This window comes from Phacochoerus africanus, chromosome 5 (assembly GCF_016906955.1).
Source record: "Phacochoerus africanus isolate WHEZ1 chromosome 5, ROS_Pafr_v1, whole genome shotgun sequence".
Classification (NCBI taxonomy): domain Eukaryota; kingdom Metazoa; phylum Chordata; class Mammalia; order Artiodactyla; family Suidae; genus Phacochoerus; species Phacochoerus africanus.
In genome coordinates this window covers 135,845,439-135,851,907 of record NC_062548.1, presented here as the reverse complement: position 1 = coordinate 135,851,907, position 6,469 = coordinate 135,845,439, and positions in this window count along the sequence as shown.

Below are 6,469 nucleotides of genomic sequence, written 5' to 3'. Positions count from 1 at the left end.
AGCCTCGCATGGGGCAGCCTGTTCCTGTTCTGAGGGTTGCGGCCCGAGCATCTAGGAGTGTGGGGTCGTGATCGGCTGAGCTGGGGCGAGCGGGTGGAGGGCGGACAGTCTGGAGGTGCACGCATCCGACACGCCCGTGGGCGGGTGCCTGGCATGGACGCTAAGGGGCCTGGGGCGGGTTCAGGCTGGAAACCCCGTGCCCATCCGGAGCGGCCCGTGTCTGGCAGAAGCTGGAGCCCATTCTGACCCTGTGGCCATCCCCACTGTGGCCAGGGGACCCGGAGACCGGGGGACCAGCGGATGCCGTGTTCTGGGGGCCTGGCTTCCTCTTGGCTTCAGCCCTGCTTTTTTGCCCTGCACAGGCTCTGGGGTCCCTCTGGGCTCAACCCAAAGCCCCGCCGGCTGCAGAAGCAGGGACACAAAGCCAGGACCCCCAGCTCCACGGCCACGTCTTCCGCAGTGTTTATTTCAAAGGCTCGAGTACGGCTGATGCAGGATTGCGTACGTTAGAGACGAACTACGTAGAGATTCCTACCTTCAACCGGGTACTTCTTCTATAATTGCTCTAAAGCATGGCCTATATTCCCTGCGCTGTGCAATATATTCCTGAAGCCTACTTTTTCCGTAATAGTTTGTGGGAGTTCCCGTCCTGGCGCAGTGGTTAACGACTCCGACCAGAAACCGTGAGGTTGCGGGTTCGATCCCTGGCCTCGCGCAGTGGGTGAAGGACCCGGCGTTGCCGTGAGCTGTGGTGTGGGTTGCAGACGCGACTTGGATCCTGCCTTGCTGTGGCTGTGGTGCAGGCCGGCAGCTGTAGCTCCGACTGAACCCCTAGCCTGGGAACCTCCATCTGCCCTGGGAGCAGCCCTAGAAAAGGCAAAAAGGCAAAAGGCAAAAACCAAAAACGACAACATAATAGTTTGTGCCTCCCGCCTTCCTCACTCCTAGACCGCCCCCGCCCCGGTCACCTCTGGTTTGTCCTCTTTATCCCTGAGTCTGCTGCTTTTTTGATATATTCACTAGTTTTTTGTATTTTTTCTAGATTCCACATATGGGGTATCATGGGTTTTTTGTTTCGTTTTTTGCCATTTTCTTGGGCCGCTCCCACAGCATATGGAGATTCCCAGGCTAGGGGTCCAGTCGGAGCTGTAGCTGCCGGCCTGCACCACAGCCACGGCAATGCCAGATCTGAGCTGCATCTGCAACCTACACAGCTCACGGCAACGCCGGGTCCTTCACCCACTGAGCAAGGCCAGGGATCGAACCCGCAACCTCATGGTTCCTAGTCGGATTCGCTAACCGCTGAGCCATGATGGGAACTCTAGGATATCAGCTTTTATCTTTCTCCGATTTACTTCACTTTAGTGTAATGCCCCCAAGTCCATCCATGTTGTTGCAAATGGCAAGATTTCATTCTTTTTTTAACCACTGAATAGTATTCCGCTGTAGGTATGTGCCATCTTCCTCCACCCATCTGTTGATGGGCACTTAGGTTGCTCCCGTGTCTTTGCTGCTGTAAATAGTGCTGCCATGAACACTGGGCCGCATGTATCTCTTCAAATTAGTGGTTTGGGTTTTTTTTTTTTTTGCTTTGCTTTTTAGGGCCACACTCACAGCATATGGAGGGTCCCAGGCTAGGGGTCCAGCTGCCGGCCTACACACAGCCACAGCAACATCAAACCTGAGCCACATCTGTGACCTACACCATAGCTCATGGCAACACCGGATCCTTAATCCACTGAGCGAGGCCAGGGATCCAACCCACAACTCATGGTTCCTAGTTGGACTCGTCTCCACTGCACCCCGATGGGAACTCCTGGGTTGTTTTTTTTTGCTTTGTTTTGATAGTACCCAGGGGTGGGACTGCTGGTTCATATGGCAGTTCTTTATGCAGTTTTCTGAGGAAGCTCCACACTGTTTTCGGTAGTGGCTGCACCAACTTACACTCCCACCAGCAGTGAGGGGGCTCCCTTTGCTGCACGCCCTCGCCAGCGTTTGGTACCTGCCGACGTACTGAGGACGGCCATTCTGACCGGGGTGGGGCTCCTTCCTCAGTGTTTAGATGGTTCAATCCGCACGTTTGTACTAAACACAGACACAAGTTAGTTGAGAAAAATCAGAAACCACAACTCAGTCACCAGCCTGAAAGAGTAACTTGCAGTCACTCAGAGCCCCGCCCCTGGGGTCCCCATTTCCGTCTTGGGATGAAATCTTCCAAACTTGCAGGCACGCATCTGTATTAGTCTGTTGAGGCCACCACAGCAAAATACCACGGAGTCAGGGCTTCAACAAGAGGCTCCCTTCTGATGACGGCTACACAACTATAACTGTGACAAAATCCACCCTGAATTAAAAAAAAAAAAGAGGCTTCCTCCCTCCCAGCCCTGCAGGCTGGGGCTCGGGGACCAGGGCGCGGGCAGAGCTGGCTTCTGGAGGCCACCTTCTCACGGCGGCCCACACAGCCTCCCCTCTGCGGGGGCCTCTGGGGACTGGGGGGACGAGGGCCGCCCATGCTGCCTCGTTTCAACGCCGCCACCTCATTCAAGGCCAGTCTCAAAATAGAGTCACGCTCGGGGCCGGGGCCAGCACCTCGAGATGTGGACCCGGGGGCACGATGCGGCCGCAGCAGCCCCCAAGCCCACAGGCGGCTCAGCGACCTCCAGCAGGGCCCCGGGTCCTTGCCCAGGTCCTGCAAGTGCTGTTTGCCGCCGGCTAGTCTCCTCGTGGGGGCGGTTCTCCCTAACGCCCCAAACCTAAGACCCTGCCCATGGACTGAGTCCCAGAAAGCGACGGACCCAAGCTCCCCCAAGCGTAAGATACACTCACCTTTCACGGGCCTGACGGGTGAAGTGACACATCCTGACTTCAGAGAAGGCAAGACCCAACTCCCGCCTTCAAGCCCATGAGCTGCGCCGCTGGGACTGGCCTCCCCAGGGGCCCTCGGCCTGGCGACCCTCATCTGGGCGACGCTGGCTGGGCTGGCCAGGGGACGTGATGGGACATGTCTAAACCCCAGGGGGGCAGAGGCCGTGACAGACACAAACATGCAGTGTCTCTCCCAAACAGGGACTCACATTCCAGTTGGAGGGTGAGCCCCAGGCTGACTGGTGACACGGCTCACGGCGAGGGCCTGAGGGCAGCCCAGCTGGTTCCCTGCTACTGACGCCCTAACCAGGCCCTTCAGGGGGCGAAGGTGCATAGAAGACCCACGGAAGACTCGGCACGCGGAGGCCCCAGTGGTACCGTGGAGGCCAAGGGGCTAGAAAGACCAATCCAAGCCTTCCGAGAAACCCCCCAGAGGTGCCGCTCCTCTGGGCATGAGGAGGGCAGGGATCAGACCACCTTTCTGTTCCTGTTTCTTTGGAATCCCACTCCCCTTTTATTTTTTTATTTATTTTTTATTTTTTTGTCTTTTGTTGTTGTTGTTGTTGTTGCTGCTGCTGCTGTTTCTTGGGCCGCTTCCGAGGCATATGGAAGTTCCCAGGCCAGGGGTTGAATCGGAGCTGTAGCCACCGGCCTACGCCAGAGCCACAGCAACTCGGGATCCGAGCCGCGTCTGCAACCTACACCACAGCTCACGGCAACGCCGGATCGTCAACCCACTGAGCAAGGGCAGGGACCGAACCCGCAACCTCATGGTTCCTCGTCGGATTCGTTAACCACTGCGACACAACGGGAACTCCCCACTCCCCTTTTAAATGTCATCCTGCTACCCAGCATCATCAAGACGGGCCGTGCCCCTCAGACTTTAACACATAGACGAGAGCAAGAAGACAGGCCCTCGGAACAGAACACACACGCCCATCCGCCCGGACAGCCACACTGCAACCAGCACCTATCACCCAGGTAAGCCGGCCTCTGGGTTCCCAGGGGCCGGGTTAAAGCGGGGCCCCGACCCGAAAGGGGCGCCCTGCTCGTCACGTGAGTCCCCGGGGCAGAGGACAGCGGGCTTCTGTCTGAGAGAGTGGACGTGGGCTGAGAGGACTCAGGGCGGCTGCGAAAACCTCAGCTCTGCAGGTCCCTCCTGGCCCCCAGGGCTGCTGCCGGGAGGGGGATTCGGTGTCAGCACCCCCCCCCGCCCCCGCCCTCTTGGAAAACAGACTCTCAGGACCCACGCGCCCCAGGGCTCGCAGCAGCACTGCGCGCAGCAGCCGAGACACCAAGCAGCCTGGGTGTCCGCTGACAGAGGGCTGGATGGCAGAGGTGGTTCACACGGACGAGGGAACGTGATTCGGCCACGAGAGGAACGAAAGCTCGCCACCCTCAGTGACACGGACGGACCTGGAGGGCATCAGGGCAAGACAAACACCGCGCACAGTCTACAAATACACTCCCGGAGCTCCTGCTGCGGCTCAGGGTGCTACCAGCATCCGTGGTGGGTTCGATCCCTGGCCTTGCTCCATGGGCCGAGGAGCCTGCGTTGCTGGGGCTGTGGTATAGGTCGGTGGCTGCAGCTCCAATTTGACCCCCAACCCGGGAATGCTGCAGGGGTGGCCCTAAAAAGATGAATAATAATAATAATAATAAACTACTGAATATAACAGAAAAGCAGACTCACAGAGAGAACTAGCGGTTGGCGGGGGGCAACGGGACAAGATGGGGGAGGGAGGAAGAGGTACTCGCTACGGATCAAGGAAAGTCTAAGGACAGACGGTACAGCCCAAGGAGTGCAGCCGACAGTCCACAGCGACCATCAGTGGAGTCTCACCTCCAAGAACTGTGACTCTCTTTGCTGGAAAAAACAAGAAAAAAAACAGACTTCTAAAATATCGGAGCTAATACATGTATTTGTTTTCTTCTTACAGCTGCACCTGCACCACAGGGAGGTTCCCAGGCTGGGGGTCGAATCGGAGCTGCAGCTGCTGGCCTACACCACAGCCACAGCAACGTGGGATCCGAGCTGCGTCTGTGACCCACACCACACCCATGGAGTGAGGCCAGGGATCGAACCCACGTCCTCGTGGTTACTAGGTGGGGTTTGTAACCCACTGAGCCGCAACAGGAACTCCTGTAGCTAATACATTTGAACATGGCCTTACAACACAATTCAAACACCAAGAACAGATACTGCAAAGCCTGTCCCCTCCCAACATCAGCAGCTGGAACGCCGGCCCTTCTGTCCCTCGCCCGCCTCTGCGTCAGGACGGCTCTGTCCTTCAAGGTTCCAGATGGTTCCAGAGCGGTTCTCCCCTGGCCGCTCAGCCCCCCAAGTCCTCCCCGGTTCTGAGGGTACAACTCTCGCCCGTCCTTTATCTGTACGTGTGCAGGTGCAGCTGCAGACACATTCTGAGAAGTGGCGACCGGCAGATGCAGGGATACGTTTCGAGTTTTGACAGACAGGCCAGCGGCGCCACTCTGTGCTGATCACAGACAGCAGACAAGGGCTTCGCTTCCAGACCCCGCCACCACTTCTGGATTCTGGCCAGTAAACCCAGCAGAAAGACTCTCACATGTAAAGCGCCCCAGTGTGCCTTCAGTCTGCAGCCTCTCCCAAGGGGAGATCTCGGTGATTCTTCTCTTGGCTCTTTCCTCAATTGCTAGTTCTTTTTGTGTATTAGAGAAACCAGCCCCTCGGTTTTGTTTGCTTGCTTGTTTTCTTTTTAGGGCCACACATGGAGGTTCCCAGGCTAGAGGTCCAATTCGAGCTGCAGCTGCTGGCCTGCGTCACAGCCACATGTATTCCGGCCGCATCTGCGACCTACGCTGCAGCTCACGGCCATGCAAGGCCGGGGATCGAACCCGCATCCTCATGGATACTCGGTGGATTTGTTGAGCCACAACAGGAACTCTGAGAAATTAGCCCTTTGTGGTAGGAGTTTCACATTCTGTTCCTTGTTTGTCTAGCTTGTATTTTTTTATTCATAACTCTCCATTTTTTACAGTTCTTGCCTTTCTGATTCATGGATTTTGAGCCTTAGGGAAAAAGGCTTTTGTTTATGCCTCTGGTGAGTTAGTGCCCATAATATACGCTACGTTCCTGCGCGTGTCTAGGTTTAAAGGTTAGCGCTTTGTAAGATGGAGACAGCGGCTCACCAGTCCTGTTTGCCGCTTCAGTGACCGCAGCTGCAGCCTTCCTTCTACGGGCGGCTCCCTAAATCACTAGAGAAGGACCTGAAGTTGGAAGCACATTCTGACGAAAGCTCTGCTTTGCGAATGACCACTCGGGTCTCCAGGAGCCCTGCCATGACCAGTGCCTCCACGCCTGGGCATTTACCCAAGAGAGATGAAAGCAAACAGCCACCCAAAGCCTCACACAGAAACGTTCTCAGCAGCTGACTTATGACAGCCAGAACCTGGACCCGTCTACACACCCACGAAGACACCTGGCACACCAAGCGTGTCCATTGACACCACAGAAGCCGCTCAGCAACGGCACGGAGGAAAGTTCCGGAACCGGTGGGTGATCAAAGGCCAGAACCCTGCCCAAGCGAATGAAGCTACCCCCGCAAAGAGCTTATGTGGTCGGACT